Source organism: Callorhinus ursinus, unplaced genomic scaffold (genome assembly GCF_003265705.2).
Source record: "Callorhinus ursinus isolate GAN/ISIS: 27379988/994484 unplaced genomic scaffold, GSC_fseal_2.0 scaffold1, whole genome shotgun sequence".
Lineage (NCBI taxonomy): Eukaryota > Metazoa > Chordata > Mammalia > Carnivora > Otariidae > Callorhinus > Callorhinus ursinus.
Window position 1 is genome coordinate 120718506 of NW_027397063.1, and position 22878 is coordinate 120741383.

The 22878-nt window shown below is 39.4% G+C and overlaps 1 long non-coding RNA gene across 1 annotated transcript in view; it reads left to right on the forward strand.

Moving 5' to 3' along the window:
* Positions 1-534: 534 nt before the first annotated feature.
* LOC141370963 (uncharacterized) overlaps positions 535-22878 on the forward strand; it is a 35014-nt gene continuing 12670 nt past the window's right edge. Inside the window, exons 1-3 of the long non-coding RNA XR_012375496.1 lie at positions 535-664; positions 9925-10083; positions 14562-14650. This is a non-coding gene — a long non-coding RNA (uncharacterized lncRNA). The remainder of the gene's footprint in view (positions 665-9924; positions 10084-14561; positions 14651-22878) is intronic.

Genomic DNA, 22878 nt, shown 5'->3' on the forward strand with positions numbered 1-22878 from the left:
GGTACTCAGTCTCCAAATTTCTTGGATACAATTCCTCTAGAACCTTGTCCTCAGAGACTAAACTCTAAAAAATAACCAGGTGATCAGAGGAGGCCTGTCTTGCCCGTGGGCTTATCTGTTATTTCCTCCTTATTGTGAGTTGAACAGCGTGACCGAGCAGAGGCAAAGAGGTGTATAATCCATTCTCGAAAGTTTGTAAGTCAAAAAGATCAGAGCTTCCAGAGCATGGCAAGAGCTTTGCAGACGCCCACGTCATGAGAGTTGAAATAACAAAGCCCAGTGAGGATGAGAGCAGAGAGTGCCAAAACGCCTGCCCCAGCAGCTTTCTGCAAAGCGTCCCCTTCAACATAGTAACCATTTGTCCAAGGTCCCAGAGCCAGGATTCAAATAAGCAGCTGTAATTAGGCCCAAGAGCAAAACACTGACCACCCTTTCACCAATCCGGTGGAGAGAGGCAGCCTTAGACCCGGAACGGTGGTTTGGTGACAGGTGAATGTGCTGTGTTCTACACCATCCTGGGGGTAGGTTTGTTGTGGAGAAATGCTGAGACATGAGCAGGTCTGGCCACCGGGATTCATGGAGACAGAACTTGGTTCCCTTGTGCACCACACAGGACACACGGCCTCCAGAGACTCACCATCGATCGCTCTTCTGAAGGCTCAAGGTCACCCCCAGATTTAAAAATGTCTGTTACTCTGATTGTGGTCTTCATCTACATTTGTCTGCATGCTAACGATAGCATGTTTTCCTATGCCTGTATCGTCTTTTGCGAAACTCTGGCACTGTTTGCAGTCTTTTTTCTATTTCTCGAACACTACTAGCTTGCTCCTCCTCACCGGCATTGTTTTGCTTTGCATTTGTTTGAAGTTCTTTCCCCAGATTGTCACAACTGACTCCTTCTCATCAGTGAGATCTCATCTCAAATAACACCTCCTCAGAGACGCGCCTTCACTCTTCATCACCTTACCCTGCTTGGTTATTTTTAGAACACTTTTATAACTATCTGCAATTATCTTATTTACATATTTGTTTACTTTCTGTCATTTTTACATCTATCTCCATCAGGATGTAAACACCACAAGAGTGAGTGGGTCTTTGCCTGGTTCATGGTCAAAAAGGAAAATGAAACCATACAATCAAGGACTGGACACAACCAATCAACCTCCTGACCATCCATTAGTTGAGAGCCCAGGAAGCATTATTTAAAAGCTGCAATATTAGATTGTTGGTGCATATTTAAAAGTGCTTTATTGCTGCTGCTAGAACAGTACATGGACCACTGTAAGTGCTCGATAGGTATTTGCTGAACAAATTGCAGTGTAGATTTCACAAAGTGCTCTCCTAAGAGTCCCACTTCAATCATCATTTATTCAACTCACATTTGCTGAAAACTATGGAAAAATGCCAACCATTATGTGGATCTAAAGAAGAATAATTATTCCTACTCCCGACTTGCTTATGATCTTTTTTAAAAAATGAATTCTTATTGCAATATTAATATATGTTAATGATAGAAAGTTAAGTGGTACAGAAGAAAAAGTCACTGTTTCTCCAAGCTCAAGACTTCTTCTCAGAGATAACCATTATTAGTAGTTTCCTTTGTATCCTTCTAGAATGTAGATAATCATACACATGTGTATACACACGTAGACACACACACACACACACCCCAAAATGGCATCATAAGAAAGCATAGTTTTAAGTTGCTTATGATCTTATGGTGGAGACTAGGGTTGCCAGACTTAGCGCATAAAAATATAGGGAGCCTAGTTATCTTTGAATTCCAGACAAATAACAAATAAAAATTTTTAGCATAAGTATGTCCCGAATATTGCATGGGATATACTTCTACTGAAAAATTATTTGTTGCTTAGCTGAAATTCACATTTAACTTGGCACCCTGTGTTTTACCTGACAACCCTGGGTGGATGCAGACGTTCTAAAGGATAAATGACAATATGGTGCTATATTTGTAGTAACAGAAGTCAAGACACAGGTTGAGGGACCACAGAGGAGAGATTGACACCCTCCATCAGGCAAAAACAGGAAAAACAGACATTTGCACAGGGACCCAATATACGAATAGGAGGTTGATAGTTGGAATTAGAGAAAAATGTCAGGAAAGAGCAAATGCAAATGAAAGAGCTGTGGAGAGATTGGGCAGGTTTGGAAACTAGTATGACATTTATTTTTTTTAAAGATTTTATTTATTTATTCATGAGAGACAGAGGGAGAGAGAGAGAGAAGCAGAGGGAGAAGCAGGCTCCCAAGGAGCAGGGAGCCTGATGCGGGACTCGATCCCAGGACCCTGGGATCATGACCTGAGCCGAAGGCAGACACTCAACCATCTGAGCCACCCAGGTGCCCACTAGTATGACGTTTAGTGTCAGAGAGGTTTTAGGGCCCAAGAAATTTGTGGGGATAAAATAGCTGGAATGGGAAGAAGGTAAAGGGCAGGTGGGATCAGATTATGAAAGATTCTCTATACAAGTTAAGAGAAGGGTTATTATTTTAGAGACCAGCATTTGCCAGACTCTTCTTAACTCTGCCTTTAAAAAAAAAATTCTGGAAACCTTTTACAGAAATATATAATCTTGCAAATCCTTTTTGGATTTTTAAAATCAGTTTTATGCTATACTGTAATTGAGTGAACTAAAGCAAAAATATATAACTATGGTATTACAGAGTTTATTTTAAATACACTCCTTAATGTCAGTAATATATGGAGACAAATCTTGACTATTCCCCAATTAACAATGAATGCATGCTGTTTAATTTACTTTTAATTCTGTATTGAGTATGATTTTTCAACTAATAAATTAGGATGTGACATATTATACACAGTGTTTGGCTTTGAGGCCAAGTATATACTAAAGTGTGAAAGTGAAAAGGGCGCCTGGGTGGCTCAGTCGTTAAGCGTCTGCCTTCTGCTCAGGTCATGATCCCAGGGTCCTGGGATCGAGTCCCGCATCAGGCTCCTTGCTCAGCAGGAGACCTGCTTCTCCCTCTCCCACTCCCCCTGCTTATGTTCCTGCTCTCGCTGTGTCTCTCTCTGTCAAATAAATAAATAAAATCTTTAAAAAAAAAAAAAGAAAGTGAAATTTAATTTTGTTCTATATCATCAGAAAGAGGTCAGGTTCTTTTCATGACCTAATGTGTGGAATTCTTGCATTTTTGCAGCTTAAGATATCAACAGATTTGTGTTTATCTTTTAATGTTTTGTTTCTTAATGACAGGACAGGAGACAAGGTTTCAAACTTCTCTTGGTAAATAACACATGGCAGGTATGCAGTATTTACAGTATTTACATCCAGTGAATTAAATTACATTCCGGCCAAAGGGAAAATAATTGCCACTATACTCCCTCTTTTTAATAGTTTTTGTAATTACTTGATGTGCCTTCAAAGCTTTTGATAAGAATCATGCAATTTACAGATCCACTGAAGTTCTACACGAGGCAAATTAGTATTATTATAGTTTTTTCACCCCACCACCTTGTTCTATGGCAATATTTATGTTCTACAGGCTTTTTGTCTTTAACCAATGGTTCATACAGCTTAGTGAATTACAAGGCTAACATCCCTGAAATCACCATTCATATCAGAAGACAGAGACTTTCCTACACATGTTCTGTCCCAGTCTCAACTCATCCTTCCCTCAAGACTAAGCACTGTCTTGACTTTATGATATTTGCTTCCTTATTTTTCCTTACAGTTTTATAGCCCAAGTGTGCTAGACTTGAAACTGAATTCTGTAGTTTTGCGTGTTTTTGTTTTAAGGCTTGATTTCTGAGTCTTAATTTACAGGTTTCCTCTTTATCTCTCTTGTTTTTCTCTTTGCTTATTTGTTCTAGAAACATGATGATCGCTCCTATAGCTGCCCACAGCCTGGGTTTGCTGATTATACTCCCTTTTGAACATGTTCTTCTGCTCTCTGTTATTCCTATAAATCGGTATTTGGATCTTGAGGCTTAGTCAGACTCAGATTTAATATTTTTAGTAAGATCATTTCAGAGTTGGGGTTATATTCTTCATTAGGAGGCACATAATGTCCTATGGTCTCTCTTTTAGGCCCTGAGCCACTATAGATGCTTAATGTTCAGATGACTTAATCTTTAGGGCTTGCAAAAAGTAATATTCCCATTCTCGCATTTCTTCTTCATTTATTTGTTAGAAATCATTTATCAAGAGAAAATGTACCTCATCTGTTATTTGATCATGTAGTATATAGTCCATATAGGAAAGGCAGGTTAAAGAATTCTTTCCTTTTACTTACTAATTTTCAAAATGAATAGCATCTCCAAGGTGACCAGCTAGCTGTGTGTATGTGTGCACGCGTGCGTATGTGATAATGCACTCATGAATGTAAACATTACTGGTGTGTTCAGACCTCCCATAGATATTACCCTCATTCATCCTAAAATTGTCTCATCTTTGGGACAACTCTTCAAGTCGGCTCCCAAGTCCTCAAAAGATATATTTTTGAAGTCTGTTAACAACAAGAATCTGGATGTCAGAAAAGACCACAAAGGAAATAAGAATTTTGCAACCAAAAGGATTTGGTTTGGCTTGCTTTAAGGAATTTTGTTCTGTAGTCTGTGCCTACTGTATTTCACTGGAAATTGAATTTTCTTTAATACTGTTAGTCTCATACCTGTGTGGGTGGCAAGATTTACCAAAGACAAGCACTGTTAGAAGGTGAATCATAGAAACTCTACCCGACTTTAAGAGAAATCAAAGGTTGTCTGACATCCGAACTATCTTTCTTGCTGCGAAATAACCACGACTGGCCTTGAAGAGGAACCACCCTCTCCTCTAGGTGATGCATAGCTGAGCTTTGGCATAATTCACAGTCTCTGGAGCCCTGGTGCTGTCTGGGTCCGTTTATGTCCTCAAGCCTCTTTGCCCTTAATTGCAGCTTCTCTTCCTAGACTCTGTGTTTAACCCCTTTGAAACTGTTTAGTATAGGGAAATGTTTGATTTTTTCAGTGAAATATTTTAAACACACAGAAAAACAAAAAAGAGTAATGTTACAAACATCTGTCACTATCTAAAATTCACAGATTTTATTATTTTGTCATATTTACCTTAGGCCATTTTTAAAAAGAAATACAATATTAAGCATATGGTCCTCTTTGTTCTCTCCACTAGCCCTGCTGACCTCTCTCATTGTAGAAGCAACCACGACTCCAATGTTGATGTATTCTCCTTGCGCATATTTTTATGCTTATGTTTTCTATGTACGTATCTATGAAAAATACTTAGAATTGTTGTATGTTTTCAAAGTGTTTATAAATGTTATCATACCGTACGGCATCTCATCCACTAACTTCCTTTTCTCACTGAACATTTTGTTTTTGGAATCTGTCCATATTGATATATCAAGTTTTTTGACTTTACTGGTACATCGTAGTCCATCATTTGCATATACATGAATATATTTATGTATTCCCTTATTAACGTAAACTGTGTCTCTCGTCTTTCCCTATTGCAACACAATAACATCCTCGAATATGCCTGTGGGAGAGTTTATCTCAGGATATACGATATACATAGAAGCAGAATTTCTGGGGACACAGGGTATCATAAATCTTCAACTTCACTAGATACTGCCAAATTGCTCTCTGATGTGGTTATATATATTAATTTATATGCTCATCAGCAGGGGTTGAAAGTTCCTATTTCCCCATAGTTAGTGTTATCAGACTTAAATTTTTGTCAGTCTGGGCGCCTGGGTGGCTCAGTCATTAAGCGTCTGTCTTCGGCTCAGGTCATGGTCCCGGGGTCCTGGGATCGAGCCCCACATCAGGCTCCCTGCTCGGCGGGAAGCCTGCTTCTCCCTCTCCCACTCCCCCTGCTTGTGTTCCCTCTCTCGCTGTGTCTCTCTCTGTCAAATAAATAAAATCTTAAAAAAAAACTAAATTTTTGTCAATCTGATGGATATGAAATAGAACCTCATTGATGCTTTAATTTTTATTTGCCTGATTACTAATGAAGTTGAATATCTTTTCATATATTTGTTGGCCATTCTTTTTTTTTTTTTTTTTTCTGTGAGTTGTAGGGCAGTGCTCTTGAAACTGTCAGAGGGTGCTGACTGTAATGGGGATATTTGGGGCAGGAGGTACTACACACCGACGGTCCTCAGTATCCTTCTCCTCAATTTATGTTTTTACCTTAAATCCATGAGCCTTCCCTTTCTCCTGTGCTTTTCTTGTGTCAGGTATCCAAGAGAATAATATAAGGCAGATCAACGAGACTAAAGAGGAAAAATAAGAAAATGAGCTCAAGCGTAGACATAAAAAGAAGGAGAACAGAGACCCTGGAATCTGTTTGGACTTACACATTTCGACTTTGGGCTTGCCTTCGTACTCCATAACTTTGCTTTTCAGCATCTCCACTTCTCTCTTTATAGTCTTTGAAGGTATGTCTTCATTGTCTGGTGCTTTGGGTAGATGAACAGATTATTCCCAGAGGCGGACAGTGTTGTGGGGAAGAGTGGGGCTCTGGAATCAGCTACTAGTTTGATTTCTGGTTCTGTCACTTAGTAGCTTCATCCACTTGAAAAAGTTTGTGAACCATCCTAGATTTCCTTTCTTCAAGACAGCAACAGTACCTACTCCGTAGTGTTGTAGTAATGATTTATGGAGTTAATATATGTAAGTACTAAGAACAATGCCTGGGGCACAGTAGGTTCTCAATGCCAGTTATAATTAATCATCGCAAAAAATCACATAAGGAAAAATATACTATATAAACTCAATGTTCTTATCTTGGGTGGAGAACTTGGAAAGTTCAAATGACATTCCTATAAGTAGATGTGATATTTTCCATGAATGATAGACATAGCAGTAACTTTAGGGTGATTTAAGTGAAAATGATTCAAGTGCTAACAGAATTTCGGCTTGGTGTTGGGGAAAAGATGACTGTATTATGAAAACTTTCATTCATTCATTCATTCATTCATCAAGCATTTATTATGACTTATGATGGACCATGAATGAATGCCCTGTACAAGACAATGGGAAAATAAAAAAGTTAAACGATACTTAGTATCTGCCAGTAAGAAGTTGAGTAGGGGAGGGGCACCTGGGTGGCTCAGTAATTTAGGCGTCCAACTCTTGATTTCAGCTCAGGTCATGATCTCAGGGTCCTGAGACTGAGCCCTACCTCAGGCTCTGCACTGGGCGTGGAGCCTGCTTGAGATTCTCTCTCTCTCCATCTCCCTCTGCCCCTCTCTCCCCACTTGCACACGCACTCTCTCTAAAAATAAAGTAAAAAGAAGAATCAGAAGAAGAAGAAGAAGAAGAAGAAGAAGAAGAAGTTGTTGTTGAGTAGGGGAAATAACCACATAAGTAAATCAATTAAGTAAAAAAAAATTTACAAGGGTATAGTGGGAGCATAAAAGAAGGAGTTGCTAATTCTACATGAACATGTTAGGAAAGCTTCTATAGAGAAGCAAGGAAAGAGGAGGGAGACTTCCCCAGTGCCTTTCAAATTCCACAGGTAGCTGCTGTTGGGCTGAACCAGTGGGGAGCTCCGTGGTTACAGGTGGTGTTGGAAGGAGAGCCTGGGAACATAGTCAAGGTAAGAGGGTGCTTGAACCAGGTAGTCTGTGGAGTCATCGCCAGGTCAGAGATGCAAGGTAGTCATTGGGAGGATTCAAAGTCATGGCCAGGATTGTGAAAGCATGGTTCAGGGCAGGGCCAAGGCCTATCTGGCAATAATCAGTGGAGTTGGGGGTACGGCCCAAAGAAACAAGAGGAGGTTTATTGTCCAAGATCGGGCTGGTGATTTAGGCTCTCTCTCTCTTTTTTTTAATATTTTTTAAACTCTTTGTGTTGACTTTTTCTTTCTTTCTTTTTTTTTTTTTTAGATTTTATTTATTTATTTGAGACAGAGAGAATGAGAGAGAGAGAGCACATGAGAGGGGGGAGGGTGGGAGGGAGAGAAGCAGACTCCCCGCTGAGCAGGGAGCCCAATGCTGGACTCGATCCAGGGACTCCAGGATCATGACCTGAGCCGACGGCAGTCGCTTAACCAACTGAGCCACCCAGGCGTGATTTAGGCTCATTTAATCAATAAGCCTCTTTGGCTGTGCCACGTGCCAGCCTTACCTCAAGGAGCCCTGCCAAGTTGAACAGATGTCACCTAATTTGCCATCTCATAAGTCTGGTTTCCTGGTTATTTTCCCATTTTATTCTAGTTCATGTGGGTACTCTCATCCTGAGCACAATTTTTGCTAATAAGTCCTAAAATTTAAAAATCTTAAGAGTCTCATTTCCATTGGGCCTTATTTAGACATTAAAATACCTGAGTTACCTATATTATGTGAAATGGGTCCTGTGGAAATTGTGTTTAGTGGTTTTGATATAAAATTGCATCATCCTGGGGCTCCTGGGTGGCTCAGTCGTTAAGCGTCTGCCTTCGGCTCAGGTCATGATCCCAGGGTCCTGGGATCGAGCCCCGCATTGGGCTCCCTGCTCAGCAGGAAGCCTGCTTCTCCCTCTCCCACTCCCCCTGCTTGTGTTCCCTCTCTCACTGTCTCTCTCTCTGTCAAATAAATAAAATCTTTTTGAAAAAGTTGCATCATCCTATTCAAGGGCTTAATGGAGGATTCCAGGGGAAGGGGACCAAACTGTGATGATTCAATGTGGAGGGTGGCCCAAAAGGAGAGTTGCCTGGAGTCCCAGCTACTGGATTCATGGGCCAGCTTTAAGTGCTAAAAGCATGTCCAGAACTGACATTAATCACCAAAGAAATGCATGCCTGCCTGAGCTGTGGCCACTTGGCAAATAACCCACATTGTATGCCTCGCCTTCTTACTTGTGCTATTAATTTGTTTTCCATGGATCAATGGCTGTAAAGCATGATGAGAATTTTGGCCAGATCAAGAATGATTTATCCATCTCTCCAGCAACGGTCTGCTCACTGGCATTAGCCAGCAGGGCAGTAGCACTTCTGTAACTTGGTTAAAGTTCACAACTGGCGAGAGATAATTAAACCCAGGCACGAAGCTCAGAAGTCTTTGAAAGCTTCTCATAAGGTTACCTTCTACTTCAGGATTTGAGGCTAAATTCCAAAGGTCTTCCTCTGAAAAACTAGAAACTTCCCAAACCGGTGCATTTCAAACAATACTACCAAATAAAACCTCTAGATGGCTTTTTTACCATTAATTCAAAGAACACCTGTCTGTCTCCCTTTATTTCTTCTTAATAAATTACTTTTACCCCTAGACAAAGATACCCTCTGTCACTCTGCCAAGTCCTTACCTACGGCGCTGGATTCACATTAATAGAAGAACACAGATGGATGTTAATTGCTGCCGTAAGAAAGCTTAGCCTTCTTGGATATAAGGAAATGAGCTTCTTTGTACTGTAGGTCTTTCCTGGAACCCACAGTTAGGCATGGCAAAAGTTACCCTGAATCTAAGGTATTGAACTGGGCAGGAAGAATCTTGCTCACACATGAAGAATAGCTTTAAAATTCTATATTTTCAATTTTCTACTTTAGTGGAAAAGGTTAGGAGTGAAGAGAGAAGCCAGCTCAGCCTTTTTAAGTCTCTATGACCTGAGAGATGAAGGTGTGTGTGTGTGTGGGGGGGGGGACACAATGGAAGGACATGGTGTGGTACTTACTGTGTTTGAATAAGAATCCAAAGCAAAGAGGAAGATCTACCTAAATGCCATGCACAGGCATGTGAGGGGGTATGACGGGGAAAATCTTGAGGTATGCTGTTGCCAGTTCCGTGCTTTCCTTTGTCTTCTCTGCAGCAATGCACAGGAAGGTCAACACACTTAAAGGGACAGTGTGGGATGTGTTTCCTTTTATTTCCTTTGTTCATTTGGCTTTCTGTGTTCTGTTATCATCTGTTCCCAAGGTAAGAAGCAGAATTTCATCACTGTTCTTTCATCCACTCTCTTTCTAGTGAACCAAGCACTGGATCAAGCTTTGATGTCCTTGGAAGCCCACTACATCTTCTCCATCTTGGTTTACTGAGGCTTGGCACTGGGGTATGACGCAGGGGATGAGAGCTTGGTGGCCAGCACATGGTGGAGGCACATGGAAGAGGGGTGCCGGAATACAGGTGATGGAGGAGACTATTTCTGTTTTCCAGAAGTGTTCCTAGCGGAGGTCCTCTAGTCTTTAGTATGGTTATAGTGATAGTATGGCTGTAGTCATAGCCGCTACAGATAGGCTCCTAATTGTTGTGGAAGGGAAAGTTCTGGATAGACGTTGCTGGGAATTATATTGAACTGTTATGGTAACTGGATCTGCCTTTAACTGTTAGGAGTGCTGTCTCAGCAGCTGCACAAGTGGAGAATCTCTGAACCCAAATTTTGTGCTCTATTAGATAAATGGTCTAGGAAGTCCAGGAAAGCACACGGAATTTTTTTGAGGTCTTTGAGTAGCATTCTACAAAATAAAAATATAAAGAAGCTACTAGAGTTAGGGATTGTGTTGTTGGCTATTCTATGGAGAGACATGATTTCCTTGATGATCAAAGAGGCAGTAGCTGATACATATGTTGGGGGAGGACAGTGGTGGAGAGGGAACATACTTTTTTTTTTTTTGAGGATAGTCACAAATAGGGTAGTGTTTTTGTTTGGGAAAGGGGAGCAGTCTGAAATGAAGTCCATTGCCAGAATGTCCCCATTTAGATTTAGAGTTGGGCGGGGGGCGCCTGGGTGGCTCAGTTGGTTAAGCATCTGCCTTCTGCTCGGGTCATGATCCCAGGGTCCTGGGATCAAGTCCCACATCGGGCTCCCTACCCAGCAGGGCGTTTGCTTCTCCCTCTCCTTCTGCTGCTCCCCCTGCTTGTGCTCTCTCTCTCTCTTCCTTTCTGTCAAATAAATAAATAAAATCTTAAAAAAAAAGATTTAGAGTTGGAAAACGATGTATTAGATCTTCACATCACCTTGGCCTATTCCTAACTCAAAGTCTCTGATGATTATGGTTAGGTTTTTTTTTTATTATTTTATTTTATTTTATTTTTTAAAAGTAATATCTACACCCAACATAGGGCTCAAACCTATGACCTGGAGATAAAACTTGCACATTCTACCAACGAGCCAGTCAGGTGCTCCAATGGTTACAGTTTTAAATGGAGTCATCTAAGATGGTTTGTGGATGAGAGTCTTTCAGGCTATGAGCAGATCATCCTAGAGACCTTTCAAGCCTTGGCCCTTGGGCCTCCTTAGCAGAGCTCAGGAGCTCTAATAAGACATACAGCATCGGGCACCTGGGTGGCTCAGTTGTTAAGCGTCTGCCTTCGGCTCAGGTCATGATCCCAGGGTCCTGGGATTGAGTCCCGCATCAGGCTCCTTGCTCAGTGGGAAGCCTGCTTCTCCCTCTCCCACTCCCCCTGCTTGTGTTCCTGCTCTCACTGTCTCTCTCTCTATCAAACAAATAAATAAAATCTTTAAAAAAAAAAAAAGACCTATAGCATCTTCTTGGTCAGCTGAAAATTGTGTCTGGATGACTAAAGAGTTCTTATGCCAACAATGTCTCAGGGCCTGGTGGGCTCACAGTGTCATCTATCTTATTTATTATTTATTTATATTTAAATTTTTTTTTTTTTAGTAATCTCTACACCCAGTGTGGGGCTAAAACTCACAACCCCAAGATCAAGAGTCACATGCTTTTCCGACTGAGCCAGCCAGGTTCCCCATCATCTAGTTTAGATTGAGTTTTCTGCCTGGTGGGGCCATAGCAGAGTGGGGAGAAGCCAAGGATTCAACCTCAGGCTCTCAAGAACTTATTTCCTGGTCTGGCCCCACAGTGGACCTATTGTCATCAGCCAAAGTATACTTAGATCAGGGAGTTTCGTGGTGCCAGGATTGGTGAAGAGATAAGATTATCATTTCTGTCCTGTGGTTCTCAAGCCTAGAGAATCAACAGAGTCACCTGGGGAAGCTTGTAAAATTTACAGAATTTGAAGCCTCTGGAACTTGTTTTACAAAAACAAAAAACACTAACCTTTCTCATATGGTTCTTATTATCAGCCAGGTTTAGGAACCACCATATATAATAACTTTCAGATCCAGAATGTTGAACAGAATCCTGTAATTCAGCATATTAATGTTCTTGCAAACCAGGTCATCCAGGGGCCCGGAAGCGCAGGGATCAAAGGGTAATTAAATTGAAGCTGCTGTTATATTTTATACACACTGAGTTTCACATTCATTCTGATACTTATGGAAGCCCTTGTTTTCTGAAGTGCACACTGATGAGAACTTGCCTTGGGATCCATCAGAGCACCCTTGTGATGGGCAGGTGGGTGGGAGGGCAGTCACTGAGCTTCCTGGTCTGAAGATATTTCCCAGTAGTCATCATGACCTGATGTTCCAAGAATCTTCCCGGTGGGATGTACCTGCCACCTTTAATTTCATAAGAATGTATTCTCATTTAAACCTGAGGTCAGAATACAATAAGGTACAGGAAATCCCCAAGCAATTTCCTTCCCCTCTATTAACAGTCCAGGTAGGATCAAATAGGTAGGGAAATGAAAAAAGTGTACAGTGATCAAGGCAGAGGAAGTAATGGCAATGGTGGAGTCAGTGGTCATCTTGGTGACATTGGTGGTGGTCATGATGTAGGATTGCTGGTTATAATTCAGGTAAATGCCCGAGATAGCGGCTATTGCCCAGGGCTGGCTTTTTTGATCTTTTCACATGATGAGTGGTGAGTCAGCTACTTCTAAAAGGCTAAGAACAGAGTGAACAATATAAATCAAACTTTTATAAATTAAATATTTCCAGTTTGACTCACACTATCATTTCAGTGGCATTAAATCTTTTTTTCTGAATGACCTTTCATTGTCAGTGATGGAAGATTTTAGCCTTAAGTCACTCTGCCCTGTTTGCCTCTGTAACACACAGTTACTTTGCAAAGGAACTCCTAAATGAATACTGGAACTCATATTTAAAGAATCATTTTGTAATGAGTAATTGGCATATGTAACAATTTATTAAATGTTTCTATTTTTTATCAGATAAAACTTTTTTATACTGAGGGTTCTAAGAGAAATATACTAATAATCCATGCCTGAGGCTACATAGCTTATGAGGAATAAATTTAAATTTAAAACATTTTAATTTAATATTTTAAAATATTAAAAGACACATTATATATTCCATTTTTTCTTGGGATGTTGACAGATTATTCAGTTAGGAAATGAAAATAAATAGCAAAAATGTGATAATGACATTCTAGTTATTAAAATGACAAAAATAACATTTTGTAGCAACATGAAAATTTTTCTCTCTGAAATTTAAAAGTGCTGAAGACAGGGTACTAGAGAAAAACAGAATGCTTATGAAAGAATAATTTCATTAAAAGCCAATTAAAAATACATTCTCCCACAAACTCTCCAATGCAAATCTCAATAAGAAAATGATTTAATAAACCTATAAACGAATAGTCCAATAATTTAAATTATTCTAACTTTCCTATGCTCCCTTTTAGGTTTTTTTGTTTTGTTTTGTTTGTCATTATCATCATCATCCTGCTATTTTTTGTTGAGCAATACTGTATGCTTGGCAGTACATTGGACATTTTACATATGGGATTCATTTTAATGCTCACAACAGCCTGTGTGATGTCTGTAATTGTCTCCATTTTGTAGACGAAGAAACTGAGGCTCAAAGGTTTTTAAGCAACTGATTCAAGGACACATCGGCAGTGAGTGGTGGAGATAGGAGTGAATCCAAGATCTAAGAACCACTAAGACCAAAATTAAATTCTTAACTACAATGAAATTATTGTCCACAAACATACATATTTTTTACAAGTGTCTGGATTCTAATTTTTTTTTCACTTAACATTTTATCACATTTTTCATGTTTGCTACACAATCTTCATCAACCCAACGTTCTGTGATCATTGGCCATGATCCTCCACTGGGATGCACTGCCCTCTAGTGGAATTCTGTTTATAAAGATCTTTTCACCCTTTCCCCAGTCCCCAGCGTGAAAAGGGATTTTCTATTGCATAAATCTTTATAGTTACTATTTTAATTAATATAAAATATTAAAAGATATTTTTCTATCTTCTTTAATGTGATTATTTCCAATCGGCGGGGGTGGGAAGATAAAGTGAACCCCAGAGGAGTTCAGAAATGCATTCTAAGTAATGAGATAAAAATTCATTGTTCTTGGCATTGAAATCAACATGGCTGCTCTGTTCCCTGAAGTAATAGGATATTTCAAACATCTTCCTTCAAATTACATTAAAGGCTTGAGGAGATGTCAAATTGTGTTAGGACTAACACTGAAAGACAAAGTGGACTCTCCTGGGATCCATAAAGAACTTGAAAATACATTTAAAACATAGGAAATTAAAACAGATCAGCATTTGTTATCCTCTGAGGTCACATTAATTTTTCACTTTTATTTTTCTAATGAGTATCTTTCACTTTTATATCGTTAAAAATCATCATAGTATTAAAATGCATAATTGGGTGGCTTTGGTTTAATTAGGAAGGCCTTGGGTTAATATTGTATTGTTTGGGAGAAAACAACAGGGATAGTTTTTTTATTTTATTTTTTGTTGTTTTTTTTTAAGTGAATTAGGCCATTATTTCTGCTATTGCTGATCAAAAAAGAAGCCCTGAGCAAAATTGCTGATGCTATCGCCTGGAAAATGGCTGACTGGTGAGTTGTAATTGCTTTGTGTGCAGCCAGCAGGGCATACTGTGGTGAGGAGGGGGAAACCTGCCAGTTTCATCTTTATTAGAGAGCTGGCTCTTTAAAATTAGATGTCTTTTTATGCTTAGTGAATGACCAATAGGAAAAAGGATGAGCAGCAAAGCCAGGCTTATGTGGGATGCATGATTCTTAATAAGACAAGAGATGTCCAAGGGTTCTTAAGGAAATTACATTTCTTCATGCCCAACATTAAAATTGTTGATTTCCTTTGAGCTTAGATTTAAAGAGAAAGGAGAGGATGGTCAAAACCTAACAAAAACATTTTTTTAAGACAAATAGTCTAACAAGTAGTGCGCAAGTAAAGTACTCGTACAAAGGGTAGTAAGTCCATGACAAAAATGCCCTTTAAGTGTAGAGGTATAAGATAGGTAAAATCATGGAATATTCATTTAATACACTTATTCACTGTGAGTTTTTTCTTTATATCCAGCTACATTGAGGTGTATTTGACATAAAACATTGTGTAAGTTGGAGGTGTTGATTTGATACATATCCTTTTTTTAAAGATTTATTTCTTTATTTTAGAGCAAAAAGAGCATGTGGGCATGTGCACGCAAATGGGCATGCTCAGGCACATGGGCATTCTCACACATGTGCAGAGGGGAAGGGGCAGAGGGAGAGAAGCAGACTCCCTGCCGAGCGTGGAGCCTGACACAGGGCTGGATCTCAGGACCCTGAGATCATGACCCGTGCTGAAATCAAGAGTTGGATGGGTGACCCACTGAGCCACCCAGGTGCCCCAGTTTGATACATACTCCAAATGAATAGCTCCATAATGTAAGCCAACACCTCCATTACCTTATGTAAATACCATTTCTTTTTGTGGTGAAAACATTTAATATCTATTCTCTTAATAACTTTCTAGCACATAATACAGTTTTGAATTACCTTATTGTACATTAGCTTCCCAAAACTTATTCATCTTATAACCAAGAGTGTGTACCCTTTGACCAACACGTGCCTGCTTCCCCTATCATCCTGCCCCTGGTAACCACCACTCTACTCTCTTTTTTTTTTTTTTTTTTTTTTAGGAGTTCAGCTTCGTTAGACCCCACAAATAAGTATTATCATATAGTAGTAGTCTTTCTCTGACTTACTTCATTTAGCATAATGCCTTCAAGGTCTATCGATGTTGTCAAAATGGCAGGATTTCCTTCTTTTTCATGGCTGAGTAATATTCTATTGTATATTATACCACATTTCTTTATCCATTCACTTGTTAATGGATATTTAGGTTGTTTCCATATCTTGTCTATGGTGAATAATACTTCAGTGAATATGGAGTGCAGATATCTCTTTGAGATCCTGATTTCATTTCCATTGGATATATATACCCAGAAGTGGGATTGTTGGATCACATGGTAGTTCCTTTTTCTTTTCTTTTTTTTTTTTTTTTTGGAACCTCCACACTGTTTTCTTTTCCTTTTTTTTTTTTTTTTAAAGATTTTATTTATTTGTTTGACAGAGAGAGACACAGCGAGAGAGGTAACACAAGCAGGGGGAGTGGGAGAGGGAGAAGCAGGCTTCCCGAGGAGCAGGGAGCCCGATGTGGGGCTCGATCCCAGGACCCTGGGATCATGACCTGAGCCGAAAGCAGACGCTTAACGACTGAGCCACCCAGGCGCCCCTCCACACTGTTTTCCACAGTGGCTTTACCATGACCAAGTTACATTCCCACCAACAGTGAACAAGGGTTTCCTTTCCTACACATCCTCACCAACACTTTTCATCTCTTGTCTTTTTTTATGATAGCCATTTTAATAGGTATGATGTGATAACTCATTGTGGTTTTGATTTGCCTTTCCCCGATGATTGGTGATGTTGAGTACCTTTTCATGTATCTGTTGGCCATCTGTATGTTTTGGAAAAATGTCCATTCAGTTCCTCTGACCGTTTTATAATTGGATTGTTTGTTTTTGCTATTGAAATGTATGAGTTCTTTATATATTTTGATATTTTTAAATATTTACCCCTTATCAGACACATGATTTGCAAATGTTTTCTCCAGTTCTTTAGGGTACTTTTTCATTTTGTTGATTTTTCCTTTGCCATGCAGTAGCTTTTTAGTTTGATATAGTCCTACTTGCTCATTTTGCTTTTGTTGCTTGTATTTTTGTCATATCCAAAAAAACCATTGCAAAGATCAATGCCTTCTATGTTTTCTTCTATGAGTTTTCTGGTTTCAGGTCTATGTTGAAGTTTTAATCCATTTCAAGTTAATTTTTATGAGTGGTGTAAGATCAGTGTCCAATCTCATTCTGCATGTGCTTATCCTGTTTTTCCGTTATTATTTATTGACAAAACAATCCCTTCCCTATTGAGTCCTCTTGGCTCCTTTGTCAAATATTAGTTAACCATACATGCATGGGTTAATTTTTGGGTTCTCTATTCTGTTCCATTGGTATGTATCTACTTTATGCCAGTACCATGCTGTTTTTATTACTATAGCTTTACCAGTATAGTTTGAAATCAGGAAGTTTATGCCTCCAGCTTTGTTCTTCTTTCTCAGAATTGCTTTGGCTATTTGGAGTCTTTTGTGGTCCCACACAAATTTTAGAATTGTTTTTTCTATTTCTGTGACAAATATCACTGGAATTTTGATAGGGATTGCATTGAATCTATAGATGGCTTTTTGTAGTATAGATATTTTAACAATATTAATTCTTCTGATCCACAAACAGGGGGTTCTTCCATTTATTCATGTTCACTGAGAGTTGATATTCAATGTGTCATATTTGGAATCAAGATTTGCCTAAGTAATGACCTTTGCTATTTGTAGACCATAAATAGTACATAATATCAAATATCAAAGTAAATGTTTCAGTTGGAAGACTTCAGGATTTTGGTGTCTTCTATATGTCCCTCTACCTTCTATCTAATTATTCTAAATACTGGTAGGATGTTAATACTCTAAATCAGGATTTCTCAACCTGTGTTGAGGCTAATTCTCTCTGTGTGTGTACATTGTAGGATGCTTAACAGCATCCCTGGCCTCCAACCACTAGATGCCAGTAGCAACCCCTGCCCCACCACCTCATTAGGACAATAAAAAATATCTCTGGACATTGTCAGTATCATCAAAACGCTTGTGGCATGGCTCTTTATTAATGAGGTGGGATAATAGTATAATATGGCAGATTGTGTTTTCCAAAGATCCTTACCCCAATGTAGTATATATACTCCACCCGACTTGGTCTTGTAATATGACCTTGATATGCCTCCATTGAGAGGTGTATGGGTAGGAGATGGGGTCTGTTATATTTTCCCTTGAACCCAGGTGGAACTTTGTAACTGCCTCACCCAGTATAAAGTGGCGGATGTGACATTGTGTCACTGAGGCTAGATTATAAAGGGCAACACAACTTCCCCTTGGCTCTCTCTCTGGAGGCCTGACCTTGGGAACTATCTACTATGTTGTGAGGAAGCCCAGGTCACATGGAGGGGCTTTGAGTGGGTATTACAGCTGACAACTCCAGCTAGGCCTCCATCACAGCCAGCACCCATCTCCAGACTCATGTGAGTTAAAGAACCTTCAGATGATTTCAACCCCCAGCCTTCAAGTCTTTGGCTGAGACCCCAGACTCTGTAGAGACGAGCTCTCCCTGTTTGAATTCCAGATCCACAGAAACCTTAGGAGATAGCAAATTCTTCTTATTTTAAACCACTATGTTTTGTGATAATTTCTTATACAGCCATAGATAATTAAAATATGTAGGTTAAACAGATTCTTAACTATAGAGAACAAACTGATGGTTATCAGAGGGGAGGTGGTTGGGGGGGATGGGTAAAATAGGTGATGGGGATTAAGAGTACATTTACCATGATGAGCACTGAGTAATGTATAGAATTGTTGAATCACTGTATTGCATACCTGAAACTAATATAACACTATATGTTAACTATGTGTATATATATATATATATATGTAAGTTATACAGATCCCTCCCAAATACATGTGTATATATACACACACACTATATTATATATATATACACTATATTATATATATATAATCAGATTCCTCCCAAATATATATATACGCTATATTATATATACTGTATTATAATATATATACACACTATATATAAATAAATGATAAAGAAAGTCTAATATTACCTTATTAGGATTAGGATTAACCTATAATACTGACGTTACACCATCCATCCCCACAACACAGAGGCATTCCAAAAAGAAAGAATTCTCCGTCTTCCCAAGTTCCATTAAAAACAAAGCAAAACATTCAAAACAACCATATCTATACCGCAACTACCAAATTCTTCCCTATACCACCATCTTTATCACTAGTTCACAGAGACATCACAATACCGACTTATAATATGGCAAGTACTGTCAAATTGAATCAATTAACATTTTAGGGGAATTTTCATTCCTACAGGCAAACCACATTCAGCTGCTTAGAAACACATGAACTAAAGGCCATGAGTTTAGTTTTATTTTTTAAGCCACATGGGCATACCCACCTGCTACAAACAGACCTATAAAGGTCAGACTGTAATATAAAAGTCATCCTCCGTTTAATTGCAAACTCTGAATGGCGATGTCCCCTGGAATTAAGTGACTTTAAAATTCTAGAGCAAGATAAATTACTTAGCTTTTTATAGGATTTTATCAGTTAAAGAAGACCTTTCGTGATAAGTAACAGAAAATCCAGCCAACAGCCGGTTAACCAAATGTTTATTTTTCCCACGTAATAAGAAATTTGGAGATTGGGGCCCTTGACATTGGTTCAGAGGCTTGACCGTTATCAGGGCCGGCATTACTGTGATTCTCTTTGCCTTTCCCTTGTGCCTCTTGGATCATGGTCATATTATAAATACTGTAGCTCTGGAGATCCCATCTGTGAGCAAGGCTGGAAGGTCAAAGAGGAAGAGGTAGTGCCAGCAGATTTATTCTTACATGTCTTTGGGCAAAAAAATCCCATGGCCACTCCTAGTGCAAAGGAGACTGGGAAAACATACTTAGCTTTCACAGCCTCTGTGCAAGAGGTAGGCAAGGGAGAAGTTTGTTGGGTGAGCCTGCAGTATCTGAAATTCCTTCAGAAATGACAAGTTATTCTGGTCAAATATTAATAAAAACATTGACTAATAGAATGTATATACATATATAAACTCATCCATCTGGTTATAGCTTATATACATGTACATCTCAGGTTTCAAAACTGGGTGGATTTTTCATTGGCCATTCAATATGTACAGTATGATCCCATTTTTGTGAAAAATAAATACAAACAAATAGGCATTAAAAACAAAGTAGAAGAATAGATACATACTAAAGTATTGGCAGAATTGTGCATCTATGCTTTTCTATAATTTCTCACATTTCTACAATAAAACATATCAACTGTAAGAAGAAAAAGTGATACATATAGAAAATTAGCATTTAAAATTTTCACTTTAAAAAATAAACACCAATGAGAGAGACTCTCGGTTAACATTAGTATATAGTCTTTCAAATGATATAAACACATATTTGAATATTTAATGTGTAAAACTCTTAATACATGTTGATATTATCTCATTTAATCCAAACAGGCATGTTTTAAAGTTACCACAGAGAATCTTCATTTCTCCTGTATTTATTATCTAATGCCCAAAGTTACAGTGTTGAACACAAAAGCAACAATTATATATAAAAAAAATCACTAATGAACAGATTACTGATAAAATCGCTGCCTGGTCAAATATTGCTGTGCACTCAAAAACTGGCACATGTGTGGGGCACCTGGGTGGCTCAGTCGGTTAAGCATCTGCCTTCAACACAGGTCATGGTCCTGGAGTCCTGGGATCAAGTCCCGGGTCAGGCTTCGGGCTCCCTGCTCAGCCGGGAACCTGCTTCTCCCTTTCCCTCTCCCTCTGCTCCTCCTTCCTGCTCATGTTCTCTCCCTCTCTCTCTCCCCCAAATAAATAAATAAAATTCTTAAAAAAAAAAAAAAAAAAACTAGGGCGCCTGGACGGCTCAGTCAGCCTTTGGCTTAGATCATGATCCCAGGGTCCTGGGATCAAGTCCCACATCAGCCTCCCTGCTCTGCGGGAAGCCTGCTTCTCCCTCTCCCACTCCCCCTGCTTGTGTTCCCTCTCTCGCTGTCTCTCTCTCTGTTAAAAAATAAATAAAAAATCTTTGAAAAAAAACCTAGCACATATGCTTATTTAACACATCAGTTATCTTTATGTTTCTCATTTACTACTTTTGACTTAATTGAGAATGTGATCTTAGGTAAGTTGTTTACCTCTCTGTGCCTCCATTTTATCATCTGAAAAATGGGGATGTAAAGGTATCTACTTTGTGGATTTCATGGGCAGTTTATTTATTTATTTATTTATTTATTTTAAAGATTTTATTTATCCGACAGTGAGAGACACAGCGAGAGAAGGAACACAAGCAGGGGGAGTGGGAGAGGGAGAAGCAGGCTTCCCGCGGAGCAGGGAGCCCGATGCGGGGCTCCATCCCAGGACCCTGGGATCATGACCTGAGCTGAAGGCAGATGCTTAACGACTGAGCCGCCCAGGTGCCCCTCATGGGCAGTTTAAATGAATTAATATTTGGTACATTTTAAGCCCTATGCAAGTAGTAGCTTTTATTTTTTTTTCTTTTTCAAGTTTTTATTTAAATTACAGTTAGTTAACATACAGTGTAATATTAGTTTCAGGTGTAGAATTTAGTGATTTATCACTTACATACAACACCCCGGTGCTCATCACAAGTGCCCTCCTAATACCCATCCCCAATTAAACCCAGTGCTGCCCCCCCCAGTAACCCTCAGTTTGTTCTCTATAATTAAGAGTCTTGTTTCCTGGTTTGCCACTCTTTCCCCCCTCCGTGTTCATTTGTTTTGTTTCTTAAATTACAGATATGACTGAAATCATATGGTATTTGTCTTTCTCTGACTGACTTATTTCACTTAACATTATACTCTCTAGCTCCATCCACATTGTTGCAAATGGAAAGATTTCATTCTTTTTCATGGCTGAGTAATATTCCAGTGTGTGTGTGTGTGTGTGTGTGTGTGTGTGTGTGTGTGTGTGTCACTGCTTTTTTTTTTAAAGATTTTATTAATTTGTTTGAGAGAGAGAGAGAGAGCATGAGTGGGGAGAGGGGCAGAGGGAGAGGGAGAGAATCTCAAGCAGACTCCAGGCTAAGGGCAGAGGCCCATGCGGGGCTTGATCTCGTGACTCCAAGATCATGACCAGAGCAGAATTCAAGAGTTCAATGCTTAACTGACTGACCCTCCCAGGCATCCTTATACCACTTCTTTATCCATTCATCAGTTTATGGACATTTGGGTTCTTTCCATAATTGGCTATCATTGATAATGCTGCTATAAACATTGGGGTGCACGTATCCCTTCAAATCAGTATTTTTTTTTTTTATTTGACAGAGAGAGACACAGCGAGAGAGGGAACACAAGCAGGGGGAGTGGGAGAGGGAGAAGCAGGCTTCCCGCGGAGCAGGGAGCCCGATGTGGGGCTCGATCCCATCAGACCTGAGCCGAAGGCGGACGCCTAACGACTGAGCCACCCAGGCATCCCCAAATCAGTATTTTTCTATCCTTTGGACAAATACTTAGTAGTGCAATTGCTGGATTGTAGGGTAGTTCTATTTTTAACTTTTTTTTTTTAAGATTTTATTTATTTATTTGACAGAGAGAGAGTTAATGAGAACAAGAACACAAGAAGGGGGAGTGGGAGAGGGAGAAGCAGGCTTCCCGCCAAGCAAGGAGCCTGATGCGGGGCTCGATCCCAGGGTCCAGGGATCATGACCTGAGCCGAAGTCAGACCCTTAACAACTGAGCCACCCAGGCGCCCCTATTTTTAAATGTTTAAGGAAACTCCATACTGTTTTCCAGAGTGGCTGCACCATTTTGCTTTCCCACCAACAGTGTAAGTGGGTTCCCCTTTCTCCACATCCTCGCCAACACCTGTTGTTTCCTGTATTGTTAATTTTAGCCATTCTGACAGGTGTGAGGTGGTGTCTCATCATGGTTTTGATTTGTATTTCCCTGATGATGAGTGATGTTGAACATTTTTTTAGCCATCTGGATGTCTTCTTTGGAAAAATGTCTGTTCATGTCTTCTGCCCGTTTCTTAACTGGATTATTTGTTTTTTGGGGTGTTCAGTTTTATAAGTTCTTTATAGATTTTGGATACTAACCCTTT